Consider the following 17,848-nt stretch of genomic DNA (forward strand, 5'->3'; position numbering starts at 1 on the left):
CCCGTGTGTTTTCTTGCTGTGTCATTTGTCTTTGGGCTTTGTCTCCATCACCCATCTTACTCATCTGCCTATCACAGGACTCATTGGTCTCTCCTAGGGAACAAACTGCCCTCCCACTGAGTCCCAGCCACACTTCAGGACACCATCATAACCTTTGGGACCTTGGGATTTAATTACCTTTCTCCCTGGCTGCCCTGAATTTGAGTGACAGATATCAGCAGTATTTATCTCTATATTCCTCAAAGCACATATTGACATATTAGGTATCCATGTTAGGTTAATTGAAAGAACAGATAAAATATAAATTAGTGAAACTCAAGGTAAGTTTGCAAAATTTTATATGTAGAGGTTAGTATTATTTATTGCCTATAGAGTATCTTTATTTGATTTAAATAATTTCAGGGAAGAGTTGTTATTATTTTGTAATTTTTAGTTTTAGAGAGAAAAATTTTAAGAGAGGGAGGAAGGAGAGAGGAGAGGAGAGGAAAGAAGAGAAGGAGAGGCGAGGAGAGGCGAGGAGAGGCGAGGCGATATCAGGAGATATCCCGATATCAGCCTCCCCTCTCCTTCCAGTCACATCTAGACATTGCAGAAACATTAAAACCACAGCCGACTGACTGATATCAGTTTGATAACTTTGCTGTGACCATGATTGATGTAGAAAATTAAGAGCAAAAAGAAAGTATTCCTCTAATAACTCTTTATAGTTATTAAATTGTTTTTTAAAAATAAAATGATTGTGGCATCACCTAGTATACTACAAATTGTTTTACTCTCCAATAATATTGCTTACAATTTGTAAGCCATGCATATCTAGGGCCTTTTTAATGTCTCAGTGCTCTCCATACCTCAAAACATAGAAACCACAGCTGTCTATGTCATATGCCTCAAACAGTTGTGTTTTTTTTTCTTCCTGCATCTGCCCTTTGGAAGCAAATGATGAGAAAATAAGCACATATCAGAAATTTAATTAAGACAGCATCCATCTAAAACCCACCGGGCATCCTCGGAATCAGAACACATCAAATATAATTTCTCATACTTGTTTCAGCGACAGCCCTGCAAAGCCAGGGCTCAGTCAAGAGTAACTTTGTAGTCACGTGACTCTGAGGAACTTGTTTTTCCCTGCTGTGCTGAACATCTTGGGTGTGGTTATAAATACCCAAGTGATGATTTTCCATACAAAGACTTAAAAAGGTGTTTATTGAGACTTCATTTAAGCAAATTCCATCATGTCCAAGAAATCTGGAACAGTAATATATGGGCTTTTTTCCCCTGTCTTGACAGAAGTTAGTTTACATCACAAACATCGTCACTTTTGACCTGGAGTGTGATACTCAAATCTCAGGTCTCACAGCAATGTGTGTGATTTTCTTCCTGGAGACTATGAATGAATTCTCGTGTGTTTGCTGGGGAAGGGACACTGAGGAGTCACAGAACGAGTAGCATTTGGCGGCCACTTCACCAAGCATAGCTGCTGCCGGTTCACTGGCATTGTACTGTATCTTGGCCCCTGCCTGTGTAAAACGGGAGGGTGTATTAACAACTTCCTCTCTTGACAAAGATGGTGTTTATGAACACCAGCAGTAACAGCACGGGTTTTTGCAGCCCTGAGGTTAAAAGCTTTCTGCTGTCTCATTAACTCACAATGGCATTTCATTTTTAATATTGTCTATACACCCTGGCTGGAATCATAAGCATTCAAACAGCTTTAATTTGCAGAGGCAAGCTTAATGTTGATGGATGCTAGAGCAGTGGTTCCCAATCTTTCTAAAGCTGTGACCCTTTAATACAGTTTTTCATGTTGTGGTGACCCACAACCATAGAATTATTTTTGTTGCCACTTCGTAACTGAAATTTTGCTAGTGTTCCTTTTCCCCCCAGTGGTCTTAGTGACCCTTATTGAAGGGTCACTTGACCTACAAATTGAGAACAGATGCTTTAGAGAGACGTCGGCCAAAGCAGTAGGTGCTTCCATGGTGGGCTTGCTCTTGGCGAACTACTATCTGAAATAGTATAGATTTCCAGATCTTGAATCTGCCTTTCAATTCCACCAGCGTGTTAACATTGCCCTTGGTCCATCTACTGAATGTATGAGTCACATTCTCTCATCTCTCTCTCTCTGTCTGTCTCTCTCTCTCAGTCTCTCTATGTCTCTCTCTGTCTCTCTGTCTCTGTCTCTCTGTCTCTCTCTCTGACTCTGTCTCTTTCAGTCTCTTTCCGTGTGAATGCACATGTGTTCATGTATATGAATGCATGCATATGTATGTATGCAGATGAGCTTGTACACCTATGCATAGCATTCAGGTTTGTATATGTGCACATGGATGCCAGAGGTCTTTGTTGAATGTCTTACATTATTGCTCTTATCCATCTATCTATCTATCTATCTATCTATCTATCTATCTATCTATCTATCTATCTATCATTTATTTTAGGTTTGTGTTTGTATGTATGTGTGTTTGTGCACATACATCTATATTTCTATATTTTTGAGCTCTGTATGCATGCGTGCATGCCAACGCAGGTAGATGTGGAGGCAGGATGCCTTTCTCAATCACTTTCTACTTTGACTTTTAGTCAGAGTCTCTGTCTGAACTTAAGATTTACCTTTTTGGCTAGAATGGCTGGCAGTGAGCCACTGCAGTCTCCAAGTGTCTCTACTTCTAGCCCTGGGCTTATAGATATACACAGCTACACCCAGCTTTTGAAAGGGCTTCTGGAGATCCAAATTCTCACCCTCGTGGTTTCACAGCAGGAACTTTACTGAATGAACTGTTAGTCTAGGTCCAACTCAGCTTCCTGTCAATAGAATAGGTACAATCATACAATCTCATGGATTTGAGAGAAATTTTAATGAATGCAAATTATATATTCAATAGCCAGCCATGTGCATGGGTGGGGTCTGTTCTTGTCTTTCTGGTGGTACTCAGGAAAGAATTTCTGTTGATCTACTGCTTTGCCTAGAATTTCTAAGACTTTAGAAATCATGCTATTGCCTCAGTGTGACTCCTCCAAGCAGAGTCCCCTTTCTCTGCTACCGAGCCTATAAATTGTCAAGAAGACCTTGACCTGGTCTCCCAGTTCCCTTTGCTCTTCTTTGATTGGTACCTTGTCTTCTTGATGTCATGGCCTCTTTCAGCAGTTACCTGGACAGGGATTGCACTCTGTTGTCTTCTCAAGGTGGAACTAACTGCCTCCCTCACATCTGATGGCTTTGCACTGGGGTTTGGGCTGTCATGGTCTAGTAATTCTTATTTGTCACTGCCCTTTACTAGGCTACTTATTTCTTAGGGAGGTGGGTAGGCTGGGCCAAAATCAATTCCTTGTTTTTTAGTAAAAGAAACATTAGTTCTGTAAGAAGCCTCCAACACTGTGAGTAACCCAAGGAAATCACAGGCTTAGGACATGGGGTTGCTTCTTAATGGACATTTGTCTGATGTAAGAGGGCAAGGAATCCTTCGAGATCGCTGTTGTAGGCAGACATAAGCAGCACAGGCTTTTCTCTTCAACATCGAGGGATTCCTCCCCATACCTACCTTTTCATCCCATCTTATAACCAAGGGAACAAGACATACAATATCTCCTTACTCTGTTGTCTTAAATGTTGTTTTCTTAAATGATGGTATTTCTGAAGCTATAGGAATCTTTGAACTTGATGCAAATGTCTGTTCTTGGTGACATATTCTCCCCAGAAGACACAATAATAACTTATTCCAGTCGCTCTGCACTTTCTCATGCCTTATAGATAATATGCTAAATGCCTTCAACCTGTCAATATGTCACATGCTATTGGCCCATGGTTGCTCTCTGTTAAGCCTGCTATATTTCATAGTATGTTTCATAGCCCTGCCCACCCTCCTCTCTTTGGTCTCAGTTCTCTCTTGGATCTTCTCCCATTGTTAGAAACAAGGCAACCAGGTTCCATCCTCAGGATGTCTTCATGCTGGGATTGTGGGAGGAGAGTGTGCACATATTAAATCTGCAATTGTAAGGGCTGTGCAATTGTAATCTAACAGCAAACACTTTACCACACTTCCCAACTCCCAAATTAAAGAACAATGAGAGAAGGATGTGGATACCCATTTAAGAAAATAACATTCAGGTTATCATTAATGTGTGGCCTGCATACATATGATGTTTTTCATAATGCCTAGCATGCATACCACAGAGGTTGCTTTGCAGATGCTGTAATAATTCTAGTGCTTCAGCTAGCTCAGGGAGCTCAGAACCACAGTGGCTTTAAAATCACCCATGTTGGCCTTTTTGCACAGTAGGGAAATAGCTACCTAGATAAATAATGTCGCCTACCTAAAGCTTCTCAGTGTAAGAGATTGAGCCCATAAGTTCTCAACTGACTTGTTCCTGCTGGGCCTTGTCTCCATACCTGTAGTGGCTATAGTTCTGAGTCACCAGACACCGAGTCACTGTCGGGGAAGTGCTTTGCTTGCTTATTGTTTTATAGATGTGACGATATGAGCTCTGTGCTGTGCTGACTGTTTTCTGCAATGAAGGCTACAGATTGATGCAAGTCTTTTTTTTTTTTTTTTTAAGTAGGAAGACTTAGTGATTGATTGACATTCCTAGGTATTTTGTGTGCTTGATTCTAAATGAAAGGACACTGGGAAGATTTCTTTTTACTGAATGTTTCTGATTTCTTCATGGCCTGGGAGATCTAGAATAAAGCAGTAGTTGTATCGTAGTAATTATTTTTGATTATTTTATTCCTTGCAGATTTCACATTCATATGTGCATTGTAACTTGATCATAGTCACTTTCCTTTCTCTATCCAAATGTCAGGCTCCAATACATCCCATCTTCATGTCTTTCCTCTCTCTCTTATACATGACTCATTGAGTCCAATTAGCATTTCCCATATAATTGTGGGTGTGGGGTGGTCCACTGAATCATTAGCAATCTTCCAGTGGCCACTTCCTCAAAGAAGAGTGACTCTTCTTCAGTAGCCATCGAGTACCCAAAACTTCTTATCTAAGCGTGAGGCCTTGAACACACCCTTCCCCTTTCCTTGGTGGGACACTTAACTGATTTGGTCTTGTATAACCAGGGCTGTGAGCACACATGTGCACAGACCATGTTACATGGCAAGGACAGCATTTCTCAGCAGTGTTCCCCATCCTCTGACCCTTATATTTTTTTCCTTCCCTTTCTTTTATGATGCTCTGTTAATTGAAGAATGGATAACAAAATTTCATTACTCAGCTACTCAGCCATAAAGAAAAATGAAATTATGAAAGTTACGGATACATGAATGGAACTGCGAGAAATTATACCAAGAGGCCAAGTGAAGTCATACAGACCCCAAAAGAGAGAAACCACATACCATCTATTCTATGTGGTCCCCACCTTCAAATCTTTTTTTGTTTTGTGTACATGTGGAATTCAAGAATCTAGAAATGAGCCAGTAGGAGTGGGGCTTTATTGTCATATTTGGATTCATAGTCTATCTTGTATTTTATAAATGACAAGGGAAAAAAGTTCAGTACATGGGTAAAAATGCTTGTAAGGAACTAAGAGGATAAAAGCTAAAGACGGAGTGTGGGTGAGGGGAAATTATAGGTATGGTTTGCTTGTATGGCACCCACACTCAGCCTATGTACATCCTACTTTGGCAGGCCAGGGAAATTCTAGAAAATTCCATTGCACCCAGGGCAGTGACAATTGTTTTTAAGTTATTCTGCCAGCTCTCTTACTTTGGAGAAGTAGGATCCCAGCTTACTAATTTGGGATATGAAGGTGTAGAATAGAAATTAATATGGAGACGGTGATGATGATGTTCCTAACATATCATTATCCCCAAGGTGCCCTGAGCTGAGAGATTTAATGTGTCAGAACCTTAGAGTCTCCAACAGGCTCGACCCAGGATCTACAGCTAAAGAGCAGACATGGTGATCTGGTTGGTAGGAATGGATGTCCTAACAGTGATACCTGATTTTTTTAGCTACTGGGCATGTTAGCAAAAACCTATGCTTCGTTTATCATTGCAGTCTTTACACTAGTGATGAGGCCTTAGAATGGCCAGCCAAGACTCACTACTGCCAGTGCCAAGGCATTTTTGTTTCTGCTGATCCCTACAGCATCCTCCCATCAACTTCTAAGTAGCTTCAGGAGATGTAGCATTATCATTCATTCATTCATTCATGCATGCATGCATGCATGCATGCATGCATACAATAAGTATTGAGGTCCTTCTGTTCATTGCTTATTGTGAATCTGTGGAGGATCCACAGATGAGACGTCATCACCTGTGGTTCCTGTGCACACGCATCTTCTCCTTTCCACCCATAGTTTACAGTGAGGTAGAGGAGAGCATCTCCAGCAGCAGAGACAACTCAGGGTAGTCTTGTCCCGGTGAAAATCACCCTCATCCAGATTCTGCATCTTGCCGCCTAGGAAATGACTCTTCCAGTTTGCTGCAAAGCATACCATCTCCTAGGGACAGGTTCCTGTGTGACATACTCACAGCCTGGTTATGCATGCTCTCTGAGAACGACACATTAATAATTTATAGTAGCCACCAGGTAGGTCCAGCATTGTTCCAGACAGACTAGAGTATGCTCACCTTGAAAAGAAGGCAAATGGCCAGAAGCTTCCTTAGTGAGCAGGTACCCAGAGGAAGGCTCAGTAGCATTGGGCTCTGACTGACTGATGAGCCCGTCTCCACAGTGCTTGTACCCTAAAGAGAACTGATCATTCCTCATTCCTGAGCAGTGAGAATGCTCGACACTCATGGTAAGTCCTGGCCCTCTCTGCCCTCTCCTCCTGTCCGGCCAGGCTGTTTGCTTTCAGGAGCCAGGACATAAATATTTACAAGAATGAACAGACCACAAATCTTTCATAATGTACCACACACACTTTTTTTCTTCTAGGTAGAATATTTCAAACTGATTTTCTTTATGTATTTATTTGTTTTTCCTTTACCAAAATAAAATATTTGTATGTTTTAAAGAGAAATACTGCTACATGGTTTATGATGAAAGCCTACATCTCCACGCTTCCTCCTTCCCAGTTTGTCCCTGAGAGCAGTCCTGATGAAGGCTCTTCTCAAACCGACTTCCGTCTTTCCTAATGCTGTGCTCATGTTGCTGTTAGGTATGCGATTGTATCCATTATCTATTGCTTCTTTCTCCTTTCTTCCTTAACCTGAATGAGGATTCACCATGCTAAATGCTCTCTCCCACCCTTCCTACCTCCTTTTTCCAATCTGCCAACTTAGCCAGGACTCACTGGAAGCTTCGGGTAAGGTTTGAACAATATGTGTTCAAGGGTGTGATTCCCAGTGGTGTGTGTCACAGTTCAGGATACACCTCTCATATTCTGACCTGTCAGCTAAGCCAGCTTACTAGCTATTTAAAAGTTAGGATCCTGGGTTTCACCCTCTTCCAAATCAAAGTGGTAGTACTTTCAGTCTCAATGGGAAGTGAAATCAGTATATGTAAGGTGCCTGGATTATATACCTTAAAAATGAATGAGAAGAGGCAGGCAGCTTGATTAGTGCTTTGAAAACACAGATACCATAAGATGATTTAGCCCAATATGTATTTTAAATGAATTTTTTAATGCTCTGTGTGCATGCACACACATACACACACACACACACGCACACAGCAGCCTGCGTAGTCCAGAAGAAAACATTGGATCTTCCATAGCTGGCATTCGAAGTGTTGTAAGCCATTCAGTGAGGGTATGAGTATGGGAAGCCGACTTGAGAAAGAGTAATGCATGTTCTCACTGAGCTATCTATCCCTCCAGCTCCAAGACAATATTTTTTTTAAAACTAAAGAATTTAAAAGATAAAAGAATAAAAGAGTGAAAGAGAAAAATCCCAGCAAATGATGCTTAGGTTGCCCAGCTTTGACCACGCCTCCTTCTGGAGTCATCTACTTCAGTGGCCCAGCCCCCTGTCTGTTCAATCTGCCTCTGATCGGGGACAATACCATTGATTAGGCTCCATCTACTTAGTAAACCACAATCACACCGCAGCTTTCCTGCCTCGAAATTACAACCAAATCACCTTGATTGGGGTTTTCAGTATTGCTGGTTCCTCCCTCACACATTTGCAGACATTTTCTGGGTTTATTTCCCTAGATGGCTAATCTCACTGATTGTTCGTAGATTTTATGCGTTTAACTCACAGGTGGCAACCTTATTTGTCCTATCTTTGCCTTCTCTGTGATCTAATCAACTTAAGAGTGCCCTTTATAGTGAAGACTCAAGGCAACTCTGCCCAGCCAAGATTTACTTGCCCTGTACTTTCGTGCCTCCCTTCCTGTCACTCTTTGGGTTGAGGGTTCACAGGCTGAGGGCATGGAGTTTAGGCTACTAACAGCTGTTCATTAGAGATCACTATGTCTACAGGGAAGATGGAGTAGGCAGGATTGGGCTGTGGGAAAAAGCGATTGTTGCAACACTACAGAGATGGGGTATAGATTTGTGCTGCAATTGTTTGTCCCGTAATGATCCAGATCTTTCTTCTCCTACCCGTTTCCCCTCCTCAGATGTACACTGCTCACAGAAGAGCATGTTTATAGATTGGACACGTCTCTGCGTCTCAGGATCTCAGTCAGAGGTGTGTCTAGCACTGCTAAGTTGCACCTCGATACTCAGTTCTTTCCTGAGGAGAGATATTAAGTGTTTGACATCGTGTTTAACACCCAGAGTTCTTACTCCAGCTTCCCAGTGAGCACACTCATGTGAGGTTAATTCATCCCCCGTCTACCCCAGAAGACCAAACGCCTGCCCCAAAAGACCAAACGCAAGTCTTCATTGCTCCTGCTCCTTATCTCCAGCATTTAGCACATGATGGGCTCTCAATATCTATTTCAGTGAGAATTTCACAAATAATCATAAAGCCAGTTTAAATCCTAGAGTTATTTCTATCACTGGAGCTGTCAAGTTCAACTGAAGGATACAAACTCATTTTTCTGAGCCCCTCTCGGGTGCCAATCATTCTGATAGGAGATTTACATCTATAAAGTAATTTAACCTTCACAAATGCTTCGTGAAGAGAGATATTGATCTCTGTTTGCCATTGGAGAGATGCAGAGGGCCTTCTGGTCTGCGTCAACTTAGCCTTTGTGGGTGAGGCTGGACTTCTGGGCTCTGTATTGAAAGTACTTCTTACGATTGGGGTAAGGGCCTGGGTCTTCTTTGTTTACCTTATATTTAAATTATTTTGTTATTGTTTTGCTAAAATACCCTTACCTAGCCGCTTGTGAGAAAGGGGAGTAAGTTTGACTTATGTTTCCTGGTGTACACAGTCCACCTTGACAAGTAAGGCTTGGCAGCAGAAAAAGCAGTAAGCTGGCTTGTGGCATTGCTGTGTCACATTGTCACACTGCATCAGAACTCAGAAAGCAGAGGTTGACCAGAAAGTAAGCATGGTTACTCAGCCTCAAGTCCTGCCATAGCAGTTGGCTTTCTTAAGGAAGCCTCTGCCTCCTAATTATTCCTAACCTTCTGACATAGCACCACCAACTGGGGACCAAGTGTTCAAACATATGAGCTCACAGGAAACATGTTCCATTTAAATCACACCACCATATTGAATCCAAGTTGAATATCAGGGTAGACACTCTTCTCGTCAGTTGCTGCCCTTCCAAGAATGTTCTGCTCTATTCAGATGCTGTTTCTTACATCATCCAGGATGCACACCTTGACCTAAAGCTGTGCTCATCAAAAATCCTTCTGATATGATGGCCTGTATCCTACATTCAGACCTATTTTTCTTGAAGGTTTTCTATCTATGAGCCCAAGTTTTCCTTATAGGTCACCTTTCTTTCTCTTCCATCCAGGCCACTGTGTTGTGATGGGATATCAGGAGCCCACTTCCACCTCATCCTGTAGGAATAATTGGCTGTCATCTCTTAGGAGCAGCCCATCATCTTTTATCTCTTTCACATCCCTGTTTTGGCTTTAATATAGGCAGGACCCTGCCCACCCTTTGGGATTTGCTGGCTTTTATAGTCCATGGCGGAGGGGTTACTTAGGTCCCCACTCTGCCTAAAGAAATAGGAGAGAAGTATGGAATTGATTAGGAAGAAGATGGGGAAGCAGTCTGCCTAGCTTCCAGTTATATGGCACATGGGAAGAACTTGAACTGTGGAAGTTGCCTCCCAGGAGGCAAGCCACTGTCAGGAGGTAGTAGCAGGGTCAGTGCTGGCAGCACTGAACAACTCGGCTGGCTGGAGAAGAGGGTGCCATTCATGGGTGGTGGAAATCAACCAAGTGCATGCACAGCAGATGCATTTATCCGGTGACTCAAGGGGTCAGCATAGTGAGAGACCACAATGTTGTCTCTGAGGTCAGAGTCCATGAATCTGAATTGGGATGCTACGAGCCATGTGAGTGTGAGCAAGTCACTGTCCCCATCTGTGCCGCTGACTCTCTTGTGCAGAGGAAGGAGCGCATGGTAGATAACTCCTTGAGTGAGCTGCTGCAGCGATAAAAGGAGCCCCATACTGCCTACCAAGGATATCCCACTCTCTCCTAAGATAAGAAAATGTTTATTTTTATTTTATGTGAACGAGTGCTTTGTCTGCACATAGGTAGGTGCACTATGAGTCGGAAGTGCATGAGGAAGCCAGAAGAAGGCACTGGATGCCCCGGAACCAGAGTTACAGACTTTTGTGAGCCACTTGTGAATGTGTAGAAAAGACCTCGAGTCTTCTGCAAGAGCAGCTAGCGCTCATAGCTTAGTGGTTCTATCTCTCCAGCCGGGTTTTTTTTTTTTTAATCTTTATTAACTTGAGTATTTCTTATTTACATTTCGAATGTTATTCCCCTTCCCGGTTTCTGGGCCAACATCCCCTTAACCCCTACTCCTCCCCTTCTATATGGGCTTCCCCTCCCCATCCTCCCCCCATTGCCGCCCTCCCCCCAACAATCACGTTCACTGGGGGTTTAGTCTTGGCAGGACCCAGGGCTTCCCCTTCCACTGGTGCTCTTACTAGGCTATTCATTGCTACCTATGAGGTTGGAGCCCAGGGTCAGTCCATGTATAGTCTTTAGGTAGTGGCTTAGTCCCTGGAAGCTCTGGTTGGTTGACATTGTTGTTCATATGGGGTCTCGAGCCCCTTCAAGCTCTTCCAGTCCTTTCTCTGATTCCTTCAACGGGGGTCCCGTTCTCAGTTCAGTGGTTTGCTGCTGGCATTCGCCTATGTATTTTCCAGCCAGGGTTTTAAATAAACTTCTTATGTCAGAAAAGTTTTAGATTTGTGGAAAAATTTCGAAGATACTGCACAGAGTTTAAAGTTTCTTTACTGTGTTGGTATTTTATATTATTATGATATAGAGCCGTGTTGGTTTATTGGCTTAGCCAAAGTCTATACCTCTGCTCCAATTCCCTGGGCTTTGGCCTTCTGTCTCTTGTCCTTTGCAGGCCTGTCCTCACATCTGCTGAAGGGTCTCATTGTCATTTATTCTTTTCTTGTTGCTGTTGCCACTGCAAGTGCTCACAGGGAGCACAGATCGCAAGACTTTAGAATTCCTGCCACCCCCACTCCCATTCTCATCACTCCAAAGCTTTTCTCACTAATACATCTCGAATATGTTTGGGGACAGAGATTGATAGGTAGTTATTTTCTACTTTCTATTAAAATCCAGCGTCCTTCAATTCGTTTGTGACTTCGCCAACTTCGTCAAACAGGAGCTGTTAGAGTTGAGTCCACTGTAAGAGATTTTAAAGTTGGCTTAACTGAGTGAAAATTGTGCAGTTGGATTTGATACAACCGGCACCTGGGGTTCGGAGCAGGGGGTTGCCCGTGTTCACTCTGCCTCTGGCTATGCTTGGATTCTTCCACTTGGCAGACATGTCAAGCGCTGTGCCCTGCAGGTCTTCCTGGTGTCTGAAATGCAGTTGTTGGGGTGGCGCCAAGCTTGCTCACTTTGTTTCTTTATCTCCCCGTTCACATTGCAAATTCTCTTTGAATATTGGGACTTTCTTCCTAGGACAGATCTGTGAAGAAATATAGTATAATGTACCATGTCCTCAGCCCTCAATGCTGGCATTCCTCAGACAGTGTGTGGTGTGTGTGTGTGTGTGTGTGTGTGTGTGTGTGTGTGTGTGTGTGTGTGTGTGTTTCTAGCCTAGCACTAGGCAGGCTTATTTTTCAGGTAAGTTTTACAGTTGCAGGGCTGACGAGCTAGTAATTCAATGCTTACTTAAGTCTTGTTTTGAGCACTGCTGGTTCTGTGGTTATCTGTGCATAGAGTACTGGGACCTTGAGGACTGTGAGGTCCCCCAGGGCAGAGACTGTTGCAGCACACACTTGTGAGCCCATGGGGCTTCCGTAGCAGCTGAGTAATGCTGCTGAGACAAATGAGGACCGGAGACGTGGAAAATCTACTCGTTTATTCCCATAGCTGGATGGGATGGAGGTTTTCTAATCAACTCTATGTAATACAATTACATACATTCAAGGAAAAACACTGTCCCCTGTTATTTTTTAATTTATTTTAGTTTCTTTTCATGTTTTTATTGAAACAGATCTACATCACTCCCCTCTTCCCAACAGCCCCTACCAGTTGTCCTCTCTCAACCTCCCCTACCGTAAAATTAGTTTGTTTGTATCCTGCCTGCCTTCCTTTCTTCCTGCCTTCCTGCCTCCTCCCTGCCTGCCTGTTTTCCTTCCTTCCTTCCTTCCTTCCTTTCTTTCTTTTGTTCCCTCCCTCCCTCCTCCCCTCTCTTTCTTCCTTTTTTCTTTTCCTTTCTTTGGTGATATTCATTACTTACCTGTCTGTGTGTGCGTGTGTGTGTATGTTTATAAATATATAAATAGAACACATTGAATCTGTTTCTGTTGTTTGTGTGTATATGTTTTCAATGATGACCACTCTCAGTCTGCATTGGTCAGCCAATAAAGGGGCTCAAGTCTTTCTCCTCGCAGTCAGTAGTTGTTTGTAGTTTTTGTCTAGGGAGTGAGACCCTGCAACATTTTCTTCCTTCCCCATTGACATGCCCACTGATGTTGCCATTGTTTTGATCTTGTTTGTGCAATCATTTCTAAGAGAGACAGTTTGACTGAAGAGTTCCTGGCATTCTGTTACAATCTTTTCTCCTCCTCTTCCTTGATGTTCCCTGAACTATGGATGCAGTAGCTGTGAGGTAGATACATCCATTGAGGCTGGGGTCTCCATAATCCGTTGTTTTTGCACTGTGTTCAGTGTGCTCTTCTGGTTAATTGTTGTAAAAAGGGGCTTCTTTGATGAGGAGTGATAGCCACCCTTACCTGTGGGTGTAAGGATAGGGTTTAGAATGTGAGAAGAAATTATATTGGTCCAGCAAAGTTATGGTAATGGATTATTTTCTAAGGTTCATGACCTCACTACCCCAGGAGACAGGCTAGGTGTCCAGTCCCAGATTTCCTTGGATGAACTTTCCCCATTACAGTTGTCGATGCTTCTCCTCTCATAACTATGCTACTAAAAACTTGGTGGAATCTTTTTCCAGATGGTAGCAGGAATATCAGGGTCCCTTCTTGGAATTACAGTCTTCTTACGAATAACAGACTCCAATGGAGATCCGGGGCAAATCTCTTAGAGTCTATAAGAAAGAAACTCAGTGTAGATAAGCTATAAGTCTCAGTAGCTACACAGAGGAGGAGAATATAAAAGAAAAGGAAGAAAAAGTCATGCTGTTTGAGTTAAACTGTAATGAAGTTCAAGCATAGGGTAGCAGGCAGCTCACAGAGTGGATTGGGGCTTCAGAGTATGGAGAAAGCCCAAAGGAGAAGAGGAAGCATTCTTAGAGAAGAGATGGAAAAAGAGGATGAGAACTTAATGCTTTTCTGAATAATTCTGAATAATTCTGAGGCCCCACTTATGTGATTTTTGTAAGCTTGAGCACTAGGGGTAGGAATTGTGGGAAGGAAAGGTATATTATCTCATTAAAGGGATGATTATCCTGCCTGCCTCTTTAGCTTGGATTAAGGTGAGCAGGCTTTAGGTGTGGTCTCTTAGCCATGTGATTCAACTCTTGGAGGGAACATTCAGTGTCTACTCAGACCAGAAATTCACCCTATTGACCAGCAACATGCTTCTTCCTAGGGGGTCCTTAAACCCTGCTGTGTTGTTTGCTTTGTTACACTGTGCACATTTTCATACCTAGACACCTATTCTGACTGTGTCACCTCCTGCTAGGCTTACAGCCTTTTGACACAATTTCTCGCTATTATCCAGGTTCTCTTCTTTGTAGCAGAAATGTGCTGTTAGGTTTTCAAGGTGTAACATGAATGTGTTAGCTTTACTTATTGCTAAGAGCATTATTTACTTAATGCCAAAAGAGGCAAGCCTCTCCAAGTTCTAGTGTGACAGCAACTAGGTTAGGAAAAGAGAGGGAGAGAGAAGAGAATCATCCCTGCAGTTGGAATTGGAACCTCGCCTCCTGTACAGGAGCAGATGGTGAAGCAAGGACTTGATTTACACATCAGTACACTTGGTTATGTGGTCAAAGTGGCTGCAACCTGCCGGTGACCAGTGATCAATGCTCTTGTCTAGGTGGTATTGGCCTAACAATACATTTGTCTTTGAAGGTCAAGTCCCTTATCCTTTCACCATTTTCTTTAACCTGTTACCCTGAAGGGACTTTGTTTCATGGATCTTTGTTATTGTTGTTGTTGTTTTTGGTTTTGTTTTGTCCCATGGCTGAATCAATGGAGTCGTGTAAAGGTCAGCTTTTGATAGATACCCTTTGACTTGTAATGGATTCTTTAAGGTTCATATTCAAGATTTTCATTCTCCCCTGGTCCTTTTCTTCCTCCCCAGTGAAGAATCAATTCTAGAGTCCCATCTGTGCTTTTCTTCTAAAGAGTCCTCTTACAGGCGTGAATGATGCTATTCAGGAAAACATGGCATTGACCTCTCTTAAGGCAGGCGTGTCCTGTTGGTGACAGTAGGTCTCGTAACCCCCAAATATCCAGTAATTGTCCTTGCACCGTTGCCATTTCTCAGTGTTTCTTTTGCTACATGAATAGCCATTCTAGCTTTTCTTTTGGAATCCAATATGTAGTCATTTTGTGTCTGAGCTGTAGGCTTCTATAGTATTTGCCTTTTGTGCTTCTGGTATTAGCAGAAAGTGTCTGTACTGACAGGTCTTATCTCAGGAAGAGGTGACCACCGGGTGCTTATGGGCATAATTGGACAGTCCTGGATGGATGCCAGGTAGTGACTATATGAGAGTCCAACTTCCTGTTTCTCTAGGATGGACAGGTTCGTCCAGGCCAAGATGATTATAATTAAATGCTTTCCTTCTAATGACAGTTCAGTTTGGACTCCATTCATCCACTTTCTCACTTACAATCACTGAAAACAAACCAATTAACTAGAGGGGCCCTTAGGGCAAGTCAGATCTGAACATACTTCCTCCTGCTACTTTGGAAGCACTTGGCTGGGTGTTGTTTTGGGGGAATATTAGCCTATTATGCTTTAAAATACAGGAATGGAAAGAGGACTCTGCTTAAAAGAGGACCAAGTCTGGCTTCCAGAATTTGGACTACTTATAATCTATAACTCAAGCTCCAGTGGCTCCAAGGGTACTGATTTTAAAATAAAAACCAAAGACTAATGATTCCCCTAATTCTGAAGAATTGGGGTCCACCAAGGTCTGGTTCCACCATCTTCCTCATGTCCCTTTTCCATTCTTACCCGCAGAATCCATTGTTCGAGACACACTGAAAATCATGGCTCTGTGACCACCTTGTCCAGTTCTTCGGTTCCCAGTATCTTTGTGCATGATGGCTACCCACCTCTGCTTTCCTCTCCTTGGTGTAATTTCCCTGCTTTTCACCAACAGCAAAGAAAATCCTACCCTGCATTCAGGGCCCTGACATAATCCTTACCCTCTCCTGCCTGAACAACTGACCTTCTCATATCATGAGACATCTGTGTTTGTTATATTCATGTACATTTTGTATTTGACTATCTGAGGCCCATGTGTCAGTCTAAATTAATGTCTTTTTTTTTTCAACAAAGAAAATGTCCTATGTCATTGAAGTATATAAGCAGCAGAGAGGGTGTCTGTCGAACACTTGAAATATGCCTAGTGCAAGTGCTGAACTGAGATTTTAATCGTCTCCATTTTAATGCCCAGACTTAGTTGCTCCTGTTGTATTGGGCAGTGCAGGTGTGGAGCAGTGGCTGTAAAACTAGTCTAGAGCAGCCTAGAAGGCCTGATGAAGGCACAGCTCCTGGGAACCCCTCCCTGTGTTTCTGAATCAGTGGATCTATTCGGGGTTATAACCTCATAGTTTGCATTTCCTGGAGGCTCCCAGGCAATGCTGGTATTTCTTTTTGAATACTCAGTTTGCATAGTTTTTACATAAGTGATCTAGACCAGTGCCAACAGGTTTGCCTTGAAGCAGTGTAGCATCCCAGCACTTGGGAGGTGGAGGTAGAAAGTCAGGGGTCATCCTTGAGCACATAGTTGGGAGCCAACCTTGACTACATCCCTGCCTTGAAAAAAAGGGAAGAATATGCTTTTCTGGAGACAGCCTTACTCCTTGATTTACAAATTATTTAATTATTTATGTTGGTTTTATTCTGTAATGGGAGAGAAGAGCAATCACACCAAGACCCAAACAAATATTTGTAAAGGCAAAAAACTCGATGCTGACTATAGAAAATGTGGGTATTCCAGTTCTCTAGTCTAAAAAACAGTTTAGTCCTGTCTGTAATCTCAGCCCCTATGACAGTCTTCCGTGGAGAATGAAGAAATGAATGAACATTTACACAAAATATTAGATTGGATCCTGTGAGCCACAAGGAGGCCTTCACTTACGATACATCGTTGCAGGCTTTCCACAGACTTAAAACATTTAGAATCTGACCATGGATAAAAGATAAGTAAAGGGCTGTGGGACCAGAAATGGTGCCATCTAAAAGGAAGGAACGTTGTTTGATCCGTTCCCTACCAGTAGTGACAGTGGTGTATTTTATGTTGGAAATTTGTTTTATCCTGGGGCTAGCAAGACAGGCTTCTCACCAGACTAAGGACCTATACCACTCTGCACCCATCTCAGAGAGCATCTGGGGAACTTATGATGGCTCATCTTGACCCTTCGTCCAGGCCGTTGGACGGTCTCAAGTGTAAAGACTAGACCCATTAAAATGAAGGTGTAGCCTTTCTAATGTCCCATTCACATGAAGGTTTAAGCATAGCCTTTAAGCCTTTCCCCCTTTCTTTTCTTACTTCATGTGGTTAATTTTTGCAAAACAGGTTCAGAACAATCTACATATCTACACCAAAAGGTTGTTATCTAAATGGTGGTTTGCCATTTAACCCTAAAATGTTTTCAAGATTTATTAATTTATTTTATTTCAGTGTATGAGTGCTTTGTCTAAATGTATGATTAGGTAATGCATACATGTCTGGTGCTTGTGGAAGCCAGAAGAGGGCATCTGATCCTTTGAGACTGGAGTTACTAATTGTGAGCTGCCATGGGGGTCCTGAGAATCAAACCCTAGTCCTTTAGACCAGCAGTCAGTGCTATTTACAGCTCAGCCATCTCCCAAGTTGATCAGTTACTGTTGATCTCCTCTTTCCTCTTACTTTACACTTCTTACTTTCCTCTAACACAAGGGTTAATTGGGTAACCCTTGAACTTTTAATTTCTCTCCTCCCAGTTCCTATATATTCTTGAGAAGGTCACCTAGACATTGTGCACCTCGGTTTGCATTCTGGACTCTGTTGTTGATCTATTGTCATAGCCACTAGCTTCCCTGTGAGCCTTTGAGAATGGCTTCTCCGTCTTGGGGTTACAAGTGTGTGCCCTCAGACTGAACCTTTGTATGTGGGTGCTAGTGATTAAAATCAAGTCCTCATGTCTGCACAGCA

The 17,848-nt window shown here is 42.7% G+C and overlaps 1 protein-coding gene across 6 annotated transcripts in view; it reads left to right on the forward strand.

Annotated features, from left to right (window-relative positions):
• The window catches only part of Nell1 (neural EGFL like 1), an 864,397-nt gene that overhangs the window by 323,988 nt on the left and 522,561 nt on the right, over positions 1 to 17,848 (forward strand).

Source organism: Rattus norvegicus, chromosome 1, assembly GCF_036323735.1.
Source record: "Rattus norvegicus strain BN/NHsdMcwi chromosome 1, GRCr8, whole genome shotgun sequence".
NCBI lineage: Eukaryota > Metazoa > Chordata > Mammalia > Rodentia > Muridae > Rattus > Rattus norvegicus.